This window comes from Carettochelys insculpta, chromosome 16 (genome assembly GCF_033958435.1).
Source record: "Carettochelys insculpta isolate YL-2023 chromosome 16, ASM3395843v1, whole genome shotgun sequence".
In the NCBI taxonomy this organism is placed as follows: domain Eukaryota; kingdom Metazoa; phylum Chordata; order Testudines; family Carettochelyidae; genus Carettochelys; species Carettochelys insculpta.
The window spans coordinates 16,375,761-16,394,722 of record NC_134152.1 but is presented as its reverse complement, the minus strand read 5'-3'; the positions used below and the strand labels follow the sequence as shown (position 1 = coordinate 16,394,722).

Below are 18,962 nucleotides of genomic sequence, written 5' to 3'. Positions count from 1 at the left end.
TTTTTCAAAGGGTTTATCCTTTTCCCCCTTAAAAATATGGACTCTAAATAACATGCAGGTGAGATAATACAGATGTTTTCCAAAGACTTTTTACAGATGTTTAAGTCCTAGTGTAAGTGTAAATATGAGGTTAGTGTTCTAATGAATAACAGAAATTAGAACGATTTCTCTGTCATTCTTGTACTGCTTACCTAGAAATGAAAACATGCAGTAAAAATCATAGGACTACATTTTTACTGAGGAATAAATTTCCCAGATAGATGAAACTCTCTTTCAGCTTGTAGCAGTTTGTTACTTACATCAGGAAGAGAGAGGGGATTGTCATGGTTTATAGCACATGCTGAGGAAATTGCTGTGCCTGTATACCACAATGAGAGAATCTGTACCAGTCTAACTTCTGTGCACTGGTTTATCAGACTTCAGTGTGAAAGTATTAGTTGTGAGAAAGCATAACTGAAGAATGGAACCAACTCAGTTCTAATGTATAGCACCAGTGAGGTACTTAAAAATTATCCAAGTTTGCTGTTAATAGGACTGAATTTGAGGCCAGAAAATACTTTTGAAGCTTTAATCTCATAATTCAGAAGTTTAGTACTGTACTATTTAAAAATGAATTAGATTACAGATAATGAGTAATAAATAATAATGTAATATCTTACATAATACTGTCGTGCACTGTAGGAGGTGGGAGGCAGAAACCTTGTTTCAGAGGAATAGTATCAAATCTGAAGGCAAAAGACATTTTATGATGTAGAATTTCATTGTACATTTGGTTAAGTGTATTAATTCCAAACAAAGGAGTTATGGATACTAAGTGAAATACTGTAAAAGTGTTTATTTTAGCAAATAATTACGTTACTGTATACCTAGGTGGATATTGTCCTGTGATTTTATGCTTAATATTATTCACTCCTGTCTTTAGATTAATATACTGATTAGAATTTTTAATGCAGAGTTTGGTAGCTCAGTTCTTAATTTGTGCCGCTTAATTGAATATCTGTTTCTCTTCAGCATTTTCCTTCCTTATTCATTTATTTTTTTCTGTATTGTTTTGCTTTCTCAGGTTGCCCCTTTTTTCTTCTTTCTTGTGTGAATTTCTCTTTATCCTGAGTGAATTTTTGTACTAGTGTCCTCAAAATATTAAGACCACCTACTGAGTTGTGCCAAACAAAATTGAAGACAGGTGCTGTGCAAGATTTTCCTTTTCTCTAGCCATGCTACAAGTCATGATGTTATATTATCTTTCTGCTTTTCTAGCTCTGGGACTTTTTCTGTGGAACAGAGGCTCTCAATTTTACCAGAATTAAGTGATTTAAGTGCCTCTTCCCTCTATTGCTCCTGCCTTTTAACCATCATCTGCCATTTATCTTCCCTTCTTTCTTTCCTGATTATGTTGATCAGAAATGTGGCACAAGACAGTTAACTGCAATTTAAACATTAGATTTTTTTCTAGCAACTTTCAGAGGTAAATAAGGCATAGTGATTGTAATGGTAAGACTTGTGGATACTTTCTTTGTAGCCCAGGGCTGTGGATAACTACTTTGCTAATGATGATCATTCATGGTGGGCAAACCCAGCTGTGATTTTGCAAGAGTGGAGAGAATCTTCCAAATGTGGATTTTGGTTCTTAACTTGTCACTTTCCCATTAGACCTTAAGAAAAAGAGAGGGAGCCTGTCTCTTTGTAAACTATTATTGTAGTTGCAGTCAATGGAACACCTGAGGTCATACTTCCAATACACCAGTGAACATTAGGCTGACCTGCTAGTTCCCCCCGCCTCCCCTACCAACACTAAAAGAAGAATTCTATGTGGCTCCCCCTGACAGTTGTAATAACAACCTGGACATCTATATTCAATGCTTCAGCAACTGTGCACAGGTTGACATTGTGTGCAAACATCAGGTGACACATAATCTCAGCCTTGTTGAACACAATGCTGTCCAATGCTCAAAAACAACTCTTAATGTTATAATCAAACTAGGGGACAAAAGGGATGCTGTAGGCATCATGAATAAGTCAGACTATGAAAAGGAGGTGGCTATACAATTCTTCAGCACCACGTGTTACAGACATCGTTCCTTTGATCCTACAGAGGAATACCAAAAGAAACTACACCATCTCTTAAGAAACTCCCTGTCTTTACCTTGAACCAAATTCACACAGATGCTTTTTCGGAGCCCTGACCAGGATTATGCTATTTGCTACCCAAAATCCATAAACCTGGAAACCCTGGGTACCCTATCAGTTCAGGTATTGGTACCCTTACTACAGGATTGTCCTGCTAGGTGGACTCCCTCCTCAAACCCTATGCTATCAGCTCTCCCAGCTATCTCCAAGATACCACTGACTTCCTGAGGAAATTATGGAATATACAAAATCTTCCTGAAAATACCATCCTTGCCACCATGATGTTGAAGGTCTTTGCACCAATATTGCACATGAAGATGAACTACAAGCCATCAGGAACACTATCACAGATATTACCATGACACATCTGGTGGCCGACCTATGTAACTTTGTCCTCACCCACAACTGTTTCCAGTTTGGGGACAATTTATGCCTCCAGATCAGCGGCACTGCTATGGGCACCTGCATGGCCCCACAGTATGATAACATTTTTATGACTGACTTAGAACAGCGTTTCCTCAGCTCCTATCCCCTATTACTCTTCCTTTTACTTATGCCACATCAATGATGTCTTTATCATTTGGACCCATGGTAGAGAGACCCTTGAAGAATTTAACAAGGATTTCAACAACTTGCACCCCACCATCAGTCTCAGCCTTGACCATTCCACATGAGAGGTCCATTTCCTGTAACTGTTTTTTTCGAAATGTGTTGCTCATGTCCATTTCAAGTTGGGTGCATGCAGGCACGCACTCACTCGCTGGAAACTTTTTGCCTTAGCCAGTAGCCATAGGGTCGATGTGGCACCCCCTGGAGTGGTGCCGATATGGCGACCAGTATATGCACCTCCCGACCCCTTCCTCCCCCTGGCCCACTCAGTTCCTTCTTGACAGCTACTCTGACAGTGGGGAAGGCGAGAGGGTTTTGGAATGAACATGAGCAACACATCTCGAAGAACACCAGTTACAGAACAGGTAACTGTCTTTTCTTCTTCTTCTTCTTCTTCAAGTGATTGCTTGTGTCCATTCCAAGTTGGGTGAATACAAGCCAGCGCCTAGGATGGGGTCAGATCCCTGAATGGACCACAGGACTGCCCTGCTTAGACTACATTTCAGATGATCTTGAGATGTAGCCACCTCTAGATTTGCCCATGGTTAAATCTTCAGTCTCTCAATCCAAAGCAACCAACTTCCTAGAACATCCTTCTCCTGAAGACCTAAAACAATTTCAAGAACTCTTTAAGAGGATATCTAGTAGCCAAGAGATCATGCTATCAAAAATGCCAGAGAAGCAATACAAACTTTTAAAAAATCTAAAACTATTTGCTTTTGCTAGAGTGGCTTTACCACTTGACAAAGCTATAATGGAGGCAGCAGGTGAAGTCTGACAGAATCCAGCCATGACTACGCCTACAAATTGGGTTGGCCAATTGAAAGTATTTCATCCCCGCAAAGTATTTCATCCCTTTTATTTCAAAATCTGCAGTCCAATTCTCTTATGGTAGATGCAGCCATCCAAAGGGCAAAACCACAACAGTATAAAAACAATCTCCCCGATTAAGGAGCACAAGCATTCAGACTTATTTGGAAAAGAGCTATACTCTTCTTCCACACTCCAATTATGTAGAGCCAACTACATGGCACTCCTAGCTAATCCTGATTTCGATAACTATTCAAAACTCACTCATCTGATTCAGTTTTCTCCCTGCGGATAAAAGACCTATCCTAAAATCCACAGTTCAAGAAGGTTATACAACATCTAAAACAGCCTTGCAAATGGCATTAGATGTGGCCAATGTGGCATCCAGATCTATAGCTACTGCCATAGTCCACAGAAGAACATCATGGCTGCAAGCAGCAGGCATTCAAAAAGGCCTCCAGGCAAAGGTGGAGGATTTACCATTTGATAAAATCAGACTTTTTGCCACGAATACTGCTGAGATTTTGCACTCCAGCAAAGATACATTCACAATTTTGCGCCCTTTGGGATTTCACTCCTCCATTCCACGAAAGGAGATACACTGCATATCACAGATTTAAAGACCAATATTTCCCTAGACAGTCTTACAGGCTATATCAATACAACACAAATAGACCATGAAATCAGAGGCATAGAGCCCCAAATAATTGTTCAACTGCACCAATCTGCCTCCAAGCAGTAGGCTAGAAAATTTGGTGAAGGGCTCGTCGAACCTCCCACATCCTCCAGTGCACCACCCTTTTACTACCAATGGATGCCAATAATCATGGACAGATGGGTTTTAGTATATCCCTGAGTGATAATGTCTATCCCTCCAGCATCTCCCCACTCACCCTTCCCTTTTCAGGGATCATTTCCACGGGACCTTAGTGCATCTCTAGGTACAGCACAGCACCCCTTACAAATTGGAGCGATAGAACAAGTTCCAAAACAACATCAAGGGTAAGGATTTTATTCAAACTACTTCCTAACAGAGAAGAAAACAGGGAGTTGGAGACCCATCCTAGAGCTACAGTGGCTGAACAAATGTATTTGCAGGCAGCATTTCAGAATGACTACACTGTCATCTGTAATTCCTGCACTGGATGATGGGGACTGGTTCTCAGCCCTCAACCTTCAAGATGCTCACAGAATTCCACATCACCATTTACCCTGCTCACAGACGTTTCTTGCACTTTGCTCTTGGATCACAACATTACCAATACGGAGTCCTCCTCTTTGGGCTCTCAACTGCCCCCAGGGTATTCACCAAGATTCTGGCACCAGCACCTGTGCACCTCAGATGGGAAGGTATCACCATATTTCCATATCTTGACGATTGTCTCTGTCGAGGCCTTTCACAAGACTCCGTAAAAGCCATGATACAATCCATGAGACAGCTCCTACAATCTCTATATTTCCTCATCAACATTGCCAGGTCAACCCTGGAACCTACCATACATATCGACTTCATAGGAGCTCGACCCCACGCAATGCTGTGAGGCTATAAAAAACCTTATCTCACAACTTGCTGTCAGCCCTGTGGTTCCTGTTGTTATATGCGTTTGCCTCCTTGGCTACATGGCAGCCTCTACTTATGTTGTCCCAAATGCTTGGCTACGTTTTCACTGCTGTCAGCATTGGCTAGCATCAGTATATACCCACCCCAGACATCACGTACATAAACAGGTGACAGTACCTAGGAAGGTAACCAAGCCTCTGCACCGATGGACCCAAGAATGAAACATTTTGGTAGGGGTCTCATTTCACCGCTCTCAGTCAGCTCACCAAATTACAACAGATGCATTGCTGCTTGGTTGGGGATTGCATTGCCAGCAGTATCATGTTCAAGGTTGATGGACCAAGGATGAAAAGACTACACATCAGTCTTCTCGAGCTATGGGCTGTCTTCAATGCTTGCAAGCACTTTCTCTCACACATCCAAGACACGACCATCTGAATCCTTACAGACAATACCACAACAATGTTTTATATCAATCATTAGGAAGGAGACCAGTCACAATTGCTTTGTTCAGAGGCCATAAAATTATGAAACTAATGTATTGCGCACAACATCGTCCTCCGAGCATCATACTGCCAGGCATGAACAATACACTTGCAGACTCCCTCAGTCACCATTTCTCCCTAGAACAGGAATGGAAGCTCCACCACAAAGTGACCCAACACGTTTTTCAGATGTGGGGTCACCCAGCTGTAGATCTCTTCGCAACACTGGAGAACTCCAAGAGCACTTGGTATTGTTCAAGAACAGGCAAGGGACACAAGTTTCTGGGGGATGCCTTTCTCCTCTCTTGGAGCACTCACCTCCTATGTGCCTTCCCACGCATTCCTCTGATCACTAGAGTCCTGAGGAAAACCCAGACAGATGGAGCACAGATCACCCTCATAGCTCCTGCATGGACCAGGTAAATCTGGTTCCCTTTCTTCTGATCTGTCTCCTCATCCTCCTTACCTGCTTCCCAGCGGTCTGGAACTACTCTTTCAGAATGGGGTACCATGCTTAACCCCAGACAGCTTATCCTACATGGGATGGTCTGGTCTCTTCTGTGCGGCTTCCAGAAGACGCCCACCCTACTCCCAGCAAACGAGAGATGTGCTGTTACAAAGCAGATGAGAAACAACATGTAAAACTTACCTCTACAAGTGGAACTGCTTCTTGTTCTGGTGTTCTGAAAGTGGTGTACAACCCACAAAAGCCCTGTCGCACATGATCATCAACTACATTTGTTACCTGAAAGATACTTACCTATCACTGGCTTTACTCTGAATCCACCTATCAGCAATTACAGGCTTTCATTGAATGGTAGGAGGTTTCTTGGTATTTACCCATCCAATTGTAGAGAGATTCTGGAAAGGTCTACAAAATATTATGCCTCCATGCAAACCTATACCTCCGGCTTGGGATTTGGAACTGGTCCTTCATACCTTAATGGGACCACCATTTGAGTCAATGGCCACATGTGCATTAGCTGTGCTAATGTTGAAAACCTTGTTTCTAGTGGCAATAACATCAGCTTGAAGAGTAAGCGAGATAGCTGCTTTGACTGACTCTCCACCATACACAATTTTCCACAAACACAGTGGTCCCTACGACCCCATCCCGCCTTTCTACCAAAAGTGTGCTCTCAATTCCACATCAGTGAGCCTGTAGTCCTTTCTAACTTTTATCCTAAGCTTCTCGCTTCCCACAAGGAAGCCGAATTGCACACACTAGATGTCAAAAGGGCCATATCCATTTATATAGACAGGAGAAGATCATTTAGAAAATCGCAAAAATTATTCTTATCCATCACCGAAGGATTAGAGGGATTGTCTCTGTCATCCCCATGTATATCAAGATTTATATCTGCATGCAAAGTGCAATGCTATTCTATTTGAAATAAACCCCTTCTGGTAACTCTGAGAGCACATTCTATGAGATCAGTAGCAACATCGACAGTCTTTCTAAAGGGAGTGCTGTTACAGGATATATGTTGTGCAGCCATGTGGTGCTCTAACCACACATTCATGGCACACTGTGCATTACAGTCTCGTGCAGACAGATATAGCAGTAGCTTAAGCAGTACTGTCTTCAGTAGTTGCACTGAATCAAAACCCACCATCTAATTAGGGGACATTGCTCTTCAGTCACCTACCCTGGAACACCCTCAGGGACAGCACTTGAAGAAGAAAGAGAAGTTACTCACTTCATGCAGTAATGATGGTTCTTCGAGATGTGTATCCCCATGGGTGCTCCATGTCCTGCCCTTCTCCCTTGTACTCAGTGCAGTATACATAGTTAGGGCATCAATAAAGTAACTGAGGAGAAAGCGGGCCTGCATGTGTGATCCCTAGTGGTGCAAATGACGTGCTGGGATCGCACATGCGCAGCCCCACTGAGTGCCATTTGAAAAATCTCTGTGATGTGGAGCTGGGCGAGCCCAACACCTACCGTAGAGCACACACAGGGACACACATCTCAACCATCGTTAATGCACAAAATGAGTAACTTCTCTTTCTAAGATTTTAATATTAATTACTTGGTGCCCCATTATTGTTAGATACGTATTGTAGAATGAGTTATATTTCATTTTTTTATAACAGAGCCATTCAGGGTAAAATAAAATATATTAGTATAAATGTACATGTAAAAAATAAAGCACCCTTAAAGAGTCAAGAATATGAGCATGGACTCGCTGAATTAGAAAAATAGTCCATTTCCACATAGTTTTGAGTATGAAACTGTGGCTACATCTACACTTAGTAAAAACTTCCAGATGGCCATGCTAATGGCCAAATCGAAGAATACTAATGAGGCACCAAAATGCATATTCAGCGCCTCGTTAGCATGCCGGTGAAGTGCCGCGGTTTGCTCTTGCACAGCTCATCTACACCAGGGTCCTTTTCAAAAGGACCCCACTCACATCGAAATCCCCTTATTCCCACAAACTCATAGGAAGAAGAGGATTTCAGTGTTGGTGGAGTCCTTTCGAAAAAGACCCCAGTGTAGATGAGCTGTACGGGAGCAAATCACGGCACTTTTGAAGTGCTTCAGCTGCTGGCATGCTAATGAGGCGCTGAATATGCATTTCAGTGCCTCATTAGCATTCTTCGATTTGTCCATTAACATGGCCATTTTCAAGTTTTTACTAAGTGTGGACACAGCCTGTATGTTTAACCCTTTTTGACTTTCCTTTAGCTTGGATTGTTGAGCAATTTGAAGATGGAGTTCATTTTGTTTTCTTTGGGCAGCTCTGCTTGGAGTGCCTTCTGGTGGCAGATCACAGAATGACTGATGCGCCTGTCTCAGTTCCCCTGCTCAAATACTCCAAGGACTCCACAACATTCTCTGTGAACTCAATAATATCCTCCTTGGTGCCAGTTTATTATAAAAATATCGTGCAAATAGTCCATAAAATCTCCAAAATAATCCATTTATCACTATAGTGTGTATAGTCTTTAAAATTGCATAAGCCACAATCCATTTACAAAGAACAAAACACACTGTGGCATCTTCCACCTTATGAATCCTTTTCTACCCTGCTGCCAGGACCTCAACCTGGCAACTGGTGTGTAACCCCATTCTTCTCAACAGGAGCCGTCATAGCTCTCTACTGGGAAATCATCCTTGGCAAGGGAGAAATGCATTCCTCAGGCCCACTTACTGTTTCTGTAGATCCAGTTCTCCAGCATGCAGCTGGTGGATAAGCCTTCTGTTTCTTCACATACTTTGGCGCTCTCCAATCCATGGCTTTGGCTCGCCAGTTCAGACATCAGGAGACATCTCATTGTTCTCTTATCTTAAGTCCTCTGTCCCTGGCTCTCTGGCTTAGGGAAGTCATCTCTTAAACCCCTCTGGCTTCTCACCTGCCTTCAGCCTTCCCTCAGAAACCATCTGTGGATTCCTTCCAGAAATGTCTATACAGGTTAAACGTCTCTAATCTGGCATCCTTGGGACCTGAGCAGTGCCAAGAGAATTCGCTGAACTTTGGGAGGCCAATATGGTAACTATCAGCATTACCAATACTTCCACTGCTTTAGAGGCATGTTTAGAAAATGTTTAGAGTTAAATTAGAGCTAAATAACAGCACGGAACACAGAGAGCCAAAACTCATGGCTCTCAACAAAATTTATAGGACTGCAGGAAACATAGCCTGATATCCACTTATCAGCAATGTGACCAACTAAAATCATGCCAGACCACAGATGTTTCTGGACCAGAGAGTGCCGGACTATAGAGGTTCTACATGGAGTAGCTCTCTTTGGAAGAAAAAGCAGTCAAGTAACACTTTAAAGACTAGCAAAATAGTTTATTAGGTGAGCTTTCGTGGGACAGACCCACTTCTTTCTTAAAGGGCCAATGCCACCCTGTGCCTACGTCTGTACTAGCAAGGTCTTTCGGAAAACCAGGCCCTTTTTTGAAAGAACATGGGGTGCATCTACGCAGAAAATGTGCTCTTTCAATCTGAAATAGAATGAGGCTCTTCTTCTGGAAGCCCTCTTCTGCTCCCACATCAGGAAGAGTTCCTCCTTTTGGAAGCTTCTTTTGTAAGAAAGCATGTGTAGATACTCCACGGGACCTTATTTCAAAAGAGCAGTCCTTGTGGCACTTGATTTTTCAATCCCTGGCCCATTCTTTTGAAAGAATGGGGGCTGTGTGGACACTCTTTATTGAAAGAGTGGATCGATATTTCAGTCTGCTTTTTTTGTGTTTGGACGCAATCTCTTGAAAGAAGATTTTCTGGACAACATCTTCCAGAAGACCATCTTTCAAAAGAACACTGCAGTTTAGACATGGGCTGTGACAGATATAATTTGAAATGCTCCTGAGTTTTTAAACATTTTTGTGGGAAAAATGTACTAACGTAAGAAGGAGTAGAGCTCCACTTAATCTTTCGAAGGTGGTGGAACCTACATATATCTGACATGTTATTTTCTTTCACTAGGAAATTTTCGTCCATAAAAGTAAAACTCCCTTTGTATGTTTCTTTACAAGTTGTGGTATGAAAGTACAGCATGAATTTTTGCGTCTCCCCACAGTTCAATTATAACAAAGATGCTGGTGTTAATTCTCTGCTTTTTCCCATCCACACCCCACCCCCACATTTTTGCCAAGAAAATTAAATTAATAAATTGTCAAATAACATTTTTACATGTGAGGATTGGTTTTTCTGTTTTTTTCTTTGTTTTTACAAATTCATGGATTTGGTGGCTAAGAATAGTTTGTTTTAGAAACTTACCAGAGTAGTATGACATCTTAGTACTTAAGGAATACTAAATTATTATTTGTGTAACTATTTTAGTAATAGTAATATTTAGCACTTCTGAAGTACCTGTCATAGGGAGATGGAAAAATGTTCAGATAAAGGTCTATATAGAATAATTAGGTAGCATTTTACAAGCACTAGTGAGTTGCTCATAATTCCCTGGTGAAGTAAATTGCACACCCTGTTTTATGGATGGGTAAGTGAGGTGCAAATAAACGAAGGGATTGTCCAGATTGTCACAAGGGCTGTGTCTACATGGGCACATATCTTTGAAATAGCCGCATTTCGAAGATTACTAATGAGGCACTAAATTGAATATTCAGCGCCTCATTAGCATTAGGACGCTTCCGGCTGCGGCGCTTCGAAAGTGCCGCTTTGGAAAGTGCGCAGCTTAGCGCAGCTACCTGGGGGTCCTTTTCGAAAGGACCCGCACCTTCCGAAATCCCCTTATTCTGATCAGTGATCAGGATAAGGGGATTTCGGAAGGTGCGGGGTCCTTTCGAAAAGGACCCCCAGATAGCCACGCCGAGCTGCGCGCTTTCCAAAGTGGCGCTTTCAAAGCACCATGGCTGGAAGCATGCTAATGCTAATGAGGCACTGAATATTCAATTCAGCGCCTCATTAGTAATCTTCAATATGGCCATTAGCATGGCTATTTCGATGATTTGTGTCCATGTAGAAACACCCAAGATAGAATTGGGAGTATAAGCCCAGACTTCCAGTTCACAATCTTATGCCTTAATCAAAAAGCATTCCGCCTGTTTAAAATTGACAGTTGTTAAATGTAAAAGCACGTTAAGAACAATTTATGAGACGAATTCAAATGAAGTTAGTTGGTCAGGATCTTACATAAGTAATTCTCTCCCTTCCACCTGCCCCCGCAAAAAAAAAAAAAGAAAAAAAAAGAGTAGAGAGAATGGCCAAAGGGAATCTAACTGTGAAAAACAAGCTGTCAAAGTAATCATAAACTTGTTAGAGTATAGCTGTTTTTGGAGCTTCCCTTATGTAATGTTAGATCTGACATAGAAGCACTGCAGACTCTGAAATTAAATTTATCAGCAAATCTTTTGTTTTGATATAAATCTAAATAAAAGCTGCCAGTCTTTTAAAAGTAAGTTAATATGGGAGAGGAACAGAGGCAAGAGGACTTTTTGTGATAGTTTCCACATTCCATGATGATCTAGATGCCTCTGCTAATTCTGTCAGTTAATATAAACCACGATGGGCAGTTGATCTTGTGGGTGTGGTATCTTGTAAACTCAGGGTACATCTACACTACCTTAGAGATCTACACAGTCAAGGTTGATTTTCCAGGGCTTGATTTTGTGTGCCTACTGGGGACGCACGAAATCAAACAAGCAGGAGGAATAAGGGAGATTGACGAGGAGTGAGAGAGATTGACGTGAGAGTTTCTTCCATTGACCTTCGTTAGTGAGGATGGCCAGAGAAGTCGATCGTAGATGTGTTGATTCCAGCTACGCAATTGCCATAGCTGGAATTATATATCTATGATCAACTTTAAGGTCCATGTAGACCTGTCCTCAGTGTGGGGAGGAGGGTGCACTGAGTTCTCCATTCTCCTTGTTTCCTATTAGTGACATCTATGCAGCCAGTCAAATTCTATATCTGTCCCCAGTCTCTTCCCTGAAGGCTCTTGTAGGTACTTGGTTCCATTTATCCACATTAGATCAAGAGTTTTCCACTTGCCCGCCTTTGGCTCTCCTCTCCCCAAATTAGCTTTTGTCACTGTTTTCCTTATTAGCCGCAATTTCCTGATGAGCCTGCTTTCCTCATTGTTCTCATATGCCCCATTATCTCTTTGTTGCCCCTTTTTCCTTCAGGAGTGAGTCTCAAAATATGAAGTACTGTAATGATTTCAGTTTTCTTTAAGATTTTGAAAGGGGGAAAATTGCCTTTGTTCTATGATAAGCTATAATCCTTATTACAAGAATCAGTTTACATGATTAAGATTGAGACATGCTGGCAGAATGTATGAGAAAGCTTGCTGTGGAGATAAACGGAAAGCTTCATTCACTGGGTTGCTTTTCACCAGTGTTAAACTGGCACATTTGTTTCAAATTAAAATTTGATTATGTTTAGTTTTACTGCAAATATGTGAAATAACACATTTAAAATTTCATTAAAATGACACAAGTAGTTGAATAGAACTTAGCATTTATGCGTCATTGAGGTAAACAGCATGAATACAGTTGTGATGAATACCAACATTTGTTTCATTCTGTTTGCTTGCGTATTGTTGCTTCTTGGCAAAAAAGAAAACTAGGGCAGGCTACTATACTTTTGTAGTGCCCTTTGACTTCATGGGAGCTTGTCATAACCATGGTGATCTGTCCAGGTGTTTTTTATTTTCTGGATTGGATCTTAGTTTTCTGCTGGATTGGATTCCTAATTTATTTTCCAGATTAAAGTTTAGCATTTGTAGACTGTTGTGCAAAGAGTGGCTGCTGCAATTGCCATAAAATTGTTAATTTTGTAGTTTTTCATGCCCATAGCTTTTTCCGTAAGACAGAATTACTGAGGATTCATTTCCTAATTCATATTCTACACTACAGCAATCCTCCAGAAGACAGTCTACATCTAAAATGTGGCCCGAAAGAGCTACCTGTCACTTCACACGAGCACGTCCACACAGTGGTGTTCTCTCTTCCGAAAGAACAGGCCAGGAAACGCCCCAGACAAGGTCTCATGGCTGGAAAGCGCTTCTGAGAGTGCCAGCCACGTGAGACCTTAAAGGGCCACACCCATATACCCCCTCTGTGCACATGCTGCTGAGGCCTGCTGAGCTGTTTACACTGACGCTGAGCCTGTGCCTGGTTCTGACCCTCACTTGCAAGAGACATGGACCCACAGCAGCCATGAACCGCCCCCCCCCCAGGATCACCCAGCTATGCCTGCTGGCTAACTTCTTGGTGGTGGTCCTCCACCATGTGCAGGGTTGGAGACTCTGCTCTGGGGTCCCAACCTCTCACCCTGCCAAGGCCTCCCAGGCCTATCCAGCAGGTCTGGACCCACCCTGCCAGCACCAACTGGTGGGATCAGGTGGTCCTGACCAAGGGGGACAATGCACACTGGCTGCGGAGCTTCTGGATGAGGAGGGACGCTTTCACAAAGCTCTGCACCTGGCTCGCCCACGTCCTCTGATGCCGGGACACCTGCATGCAGCCTACCCTCTCCATGGAGAAGCACTTGGCCATCACCTTGTGGAAGTTCATCACCCCAGGCAGCTACCACCACATTGGCAGCAGTTCAGGGTGAGCAAGGTGACCATCGAAGTCGCTGTCTTCCAGGTAAGGCACACTCTGTGCCCCTGCCTAGAATGGGGATGCAGGAGTGGGGCCATCGGGTAAGGAGGACCGAGGGTGTGAGGGGGTGGGGAGGTCCAGCCCCAGGGGAATCGGGATGCCCCACCCCCACAAAGGCCCTCTGCCAGAGAGGCCATCCTGAGGGGGAGAGGGGATGGGTAGGAGGCTGGGGGGAGGGATCTGAGAGGGGGCAGGGGGTCGGGGAGGGGGCATGGGGACAGGGCCTGGGGAGGGGGCCCTGGAGGGAGCAGAGGCACCCTCGGTCACACCCACGAGCCCACCCGCTCTCCGTTCCCTGCAGGTCGTCCAAGCCATCAACCACATGCTCCTCCGGAAGCTGGTGCACATTGGGGTCCTGGATGAGGTGGTCGTGGGGTTTGTGGGCCTCGGCTTCCCACACTGCTTTGGAATGCTCCACACAATGCACATTGTCATCCATGCCCTGTACTGGGGCCCCAACTGCTGCGTGAACTGCATACGTTATCACTCCATTGTGCTGTATTGGGGCAGCTCTATGGAGATCTGTGTGGGCAGTACGGGACCAGCCCATGAAATGTGTGTTTCAGACCTCTTGTCTGTACTGTAGGATGGAAGCCGGGACCTTCATCCTACAGTGTGAGCATGTGGTCAGGGACGTGAGCATGCCCCTGTGTGTGGTGGGTGACCTAGGTTGCCCTCTGCTGCCATGGCTGATGTGGTCCTACACTGGGTGCCCTGAGCCCTCCCAGGGGCTCTTCAATGGGTGCCTGGCCTGCACGCTCGCCCCCATGAAGTGTCCCTTTTCCTGCTTGCAGGCATGCTTTTGAAGCCTCCTGACATTCGTGAATGTAGGGGCAGAGGACAACCCACAGGGAGGAGATGGAAAGAGGTAGGGGGTTGGGACTTGGAAGAATAAGGGCTATGGGATGGGGCAAGCAGAGGCAGGGCAATGGAGGAGATTTGGGGGAATGGATCAGGTAGGGGCAGGGCCTGGTCCAGAGAAGGGGGTTGAGCACTGCCATGCCCCGAGCCCAGAGGAAGTTGGCATCTATGCCTGTGTTGACCCCAATAGTCCTCCAGTAGCTGTCCCTCAGTGCCCCATTTCATATGACAGTGACCGTTCTGGTCACAGTTGTCAACTCCACTGTGAAGTTCACAGAGACTAAAAACGCCCATGCACCCCCTTTAAAAACCTGTGTGTTTTTGAAATTCGTTGTCCTTGGTTGTCCACCTTGGTAAGCACATCTAAGAGCTCTCCCTTGTTGTGTGCAAATGCCCAACCAGCCATGCCAGTGCCACACACTAGATGCTTTCCTGCCTGGAATAGGTAGAATATATTGGATCTTCTGAGCCTGAGAGGAAGCACCGTTATGGACCAGTTGTAGAAATGTGATTATTTATGAATAGACTGCAGAAGGGATGCAGGCAAAGGATATATCATGGATAAGAGCCATGCATTGTGAAGTGAAGGAAATTTGCCAGGCATAGCACAAAGCCAGACAGGCAAAGAATAAATCTGCTGCTGAGCTGCAGACTTTCCACTTTTACAGTGAGTTGTGTGCCATACTTGATGGATACCTCACCAGCATCCTGTACACCACTGTGAATGTGTCTGGGAAGATGGAGAGAACAATGAAGAACGATGAAGGTGGCAGAGAGAAACCACATAAAGTTTCCACCATGCCATGAGGCAGGACTCATTTGAAACTCACCAAAGTCCCGCCATTTCCATCATGTAAAGTTGGATGAGCCTGATAAAGGGGAAAGAAACGGGTTAAGCGTGTGCATGCATTTTCCCTTTCAATGTTTAAATTGGTGCCTAGCTCTACTCTAAAGTTAATAAGACAAAGTTATAATTTTTTCATTGCTTTACTCATACAAGTAGAGGTAGAATAAACAGAGTTGGCACCTACTTTTCATTGTTCTATTGTGTTGGTTGACAGGGAGCATGTGGTACACTTACTATTTATACATAGGACATCCATTTAGTTCTTCTGAAATATCTTGATGAAACTCTAATGGAGATACTTTGCAATCCTTTCCCAAAAGTTTCTGTGGGTGGCTTCTTATTCCACAGAAGGAAACTTTTTTCATGCCACACTGCAGTGAGTTCAGCTGGAACTATTGCAGTAAACAAGCAAATAGTCTACCAACCCTGGGCAGCTTTGTGATGCCAGTAGTAGCTGTATTCTCTGTATCTTTTTGATCCTTGGGACTAAGATATCAGTGAAAACCACCATCACCTCTGGAAAACAGTGCCATTAGTAAATGTCATTGTTTGATACACATACTCATTGAATGAGGAGTTAAATGTTACAGCTTCATGCAACAGATCAGTTTTCTTCCTGTAGTTCCTGGCAGGTCATATGCTGGCTGGGGTTAGAGAGCAGTGCTGTGCCATTGTGCTCCAAAGCTGTGATATCAATAAGCATTTCGTATTAAAAGTGTTGGAGGGAATAAGGTACGGAAGTTTTGAAGCTTATTGTTCCCTTTCCTTGGTGCCTGTAAATCCAATGACGCATCTGTCTGTTTTTATCAGCAGCTTCTGCATGACTTCCCGGAGAGGTACACACTTTCTACACCTGCAGAATGCCTCGCCCTGATGAGTAGGGGTTGGAAGAAGACTAGGGAGGATGTGTTCTGTGAAATCCTGCACACCAGTGATGCACTGGACCATGAGCAAAGGGCTTTAATCCCCACTATGACCTGGAGCATGGAGAAGTAGAATGAGACCAGGAGACAGAGCCAGGAATTCCAGTAGAAAAAGGAAGGGGCGAATACATCAGGACATAGTAATGCATCAGGTCTTCTTGGGCAACAAACCCAAATGCTTCACACCCTGGTTGACCTATAGGTCCAAAAATCCAAGACTCTCCACCTTGCAGTCTCTGGAAAACTCTATGATTGCTGTTTCCTGCACACCCGAGTTCACAACATGGCTTTAAAGGTCTCATCCTAATTCCTAACACGCCATGGCAAAGGACTGCGGGTAAAATCATGAATTTTCATACATTGACCTATGGGGACCACAGCCCAACGGACTATAACTGTACATACAAATGATCAAAAATATTCACCCTCTTTCCTATTTCAAAGTTCTACTCTGTTAGTTTATGTTAAAAACGTGTATTACCTAGTTTGAATTTTTGTTTTTCTGTGCTGTTTTTCCCACTCAGTAAAGTTCTGTTTTGGAACATCTAGTTATTATTAGTTCAAAACAAATATTGCAGAGTACATAGCAGTAGTCGAAGCAAACGGTACAACAATCAACACAATTCGTAAGTTCTGGTAGTTGAATCTTTCCTTGCTATTGTCAATGTGGCCACTACATGGCTTCATAAGCCAGGGAAGCAAGGAGTGTGCAGAGTTCCCCAGGATCTCTGTTGGTTTTTTAGTATTATCCGTTTCCTGATAGCAGCTTGTTGAACAGTCCTGTGTCCTTAAAGGAAAGAGCATCAGGGACCTTCCTGACCATTCCACATAGATTGATGGAACATCCCAAGTGATCCACCAACGTTTGCATAGCCATAGAAAAATAGTCCTTTCTGTTGATGTACTTGGTGGCAAGATGGAGTGGTGTCAAAACAGGGATATGTATGCTGTGTATTGCTCGACCCTACTTTAGCAGCCCGATTGCTGCAAATCCATTCACTATGTCCAGTATATTGCTGAGAATGACAGTCCTGCATAGCAAATGATTAATGGCCCCACACATTTGCACAACACTGTCCCCCACTGCATATTTTCCAATTCTAAAATGATTTGAATAAGTTAGTGGCTACTGTCAATACAGCTCATATATTGGTGTGTCCCTGTGCTGAGGAGCTAGGGCATGCTCAGCCCACAGAGCCAACTAAGGTTTTCCAGACACTACTTAGTTTAAATCTGCATTGTGATGTAATCCCACCCGTTACTGTTAGTTTCTTGGTCAAGAAGTAATGCTTTAGGGTCTGTAACTGTTCCATACATACCAACAACCACCTTGAATTATTTTCTTTGTGTACCTTTGAAAACAGTCCTTGAAGAAATCATCATGTCTCTCATTGTAACACAACTTATAGCACATCTGCAAACACAGGAGAATTGTATATCCTGCGTTTTCAAATTTTATGAAAATAGTCAGAACTATTTTTTTTGTTTAAAAAAAAAAAATAGAGTTTCTGGTACTCATCCCCTGACCGAGAGAATGGGGACCCTGTGGTCCCATAGCAGAAAGCCAGCTGGGGCACAGAGCTCCGCCAGCAGCCCTAGCCATGGGCCCCCCCAGGAGGGCACTCTGAAAAAAGGTTCAAGTCCTCTGTACTGGCATAAAAAACCCCACTGAAAATAGAATAGAGCGATGGTCTCCCATATGCCAGCTGCTAGCCACATCTGATTGTTTAGCCACTGAGTGCGGATAGTTGGCTTGAACAACAAATATATTTTCAAAATAATGTGGCCAGTTTGCTATAGCAGTTGTTACTATAGTGGCTACTGCTTCAGTACTGGTTGGACGCCATGGGTGTAGAGCTTTGCAGGCCACGTGGTTAACTCAGAGATACCAAAAATGCTGTTCAGGTTTGTAAGATTTGTTTTAAAAAGGCAGAAAAATGATCGGGATAGAACAGCATTATAAAATGGAGAATGTTACATGCTGCCTGGGTCCTGGAGATCACATGCCAAGGCATTCCTATCCCAAAACACACTGTGAAAATTTCCCAAAAAGCATTATGCCAGATGGTGGCACATGGCATACCTAGGATACCAACTGTGGTGTATTGCCCTTTGAATTGACACACTTGCTGCTTGTGAGTGTATATTGTTCTGACACAAGTGTGCATGGGCCTGAGTAGTATAAAAACTTAGGCTATAAACTTATGTAATTTGTGTTAACCAAGTTGCTGATGTAGACATGTTCCAAGTCAAATAAGAAGTGGGGGAAAGAAAGTCTACATTTTATATGTCATAAAGCAGCATCAGGAAAAATGTGTGTGTATATAGGACTTTAAACAACTTTTTAAAAAGCCTTTGAAGGTCTCCTTTACAAAAGGTCAAAGCATAATTGACAATGTAGTAAATCTTTACAGTCACAAAATGTGTGGTGGGTAAGCAGCAATATCTTAGATTAGGGATTGCCAACATCTTTCAAAAAGTGGACCATGACTTCAATATGGAGTGTTGTGTGGACTGTCTCTCATCTTGTATTTGCTTGCAAGACATTCCTGTAGCAACTACAGAAATTGTTCATGTGGTAATGTTAGGAAAAAGAGTGTGTGTATGTGTGTATAATACTATGTTCGTTTATTTTTTAAATTTAGCAACAATCAAC

General features: G+C 43.3%; 1 protein-coding gene and 1 long non-coding RNA gene across 2 annotated transcripts in view; one reads left to right on the top strand and one right to left on the bottom strand.

Moving 5' to 3' along the window:
- The window catches only part of MRTFB (myocardin related transcription factor B), a 249,810-nt gene that overhangs the window by 80,342 nt on the left and 150,506 nt on the right, over positions 1-18,962 (top strand). The gene's annotated exons all lie outside the window — the stretch shown is intronic.
- LOC142021886 (uncharacterized) overlaps positions 1-18,962 on the bottom strand; it is a 37,150-nt gene that overhangs the window by 10,736 nt on the left and 7,452 nt on the right. The window lies entirely within an intron of this gene.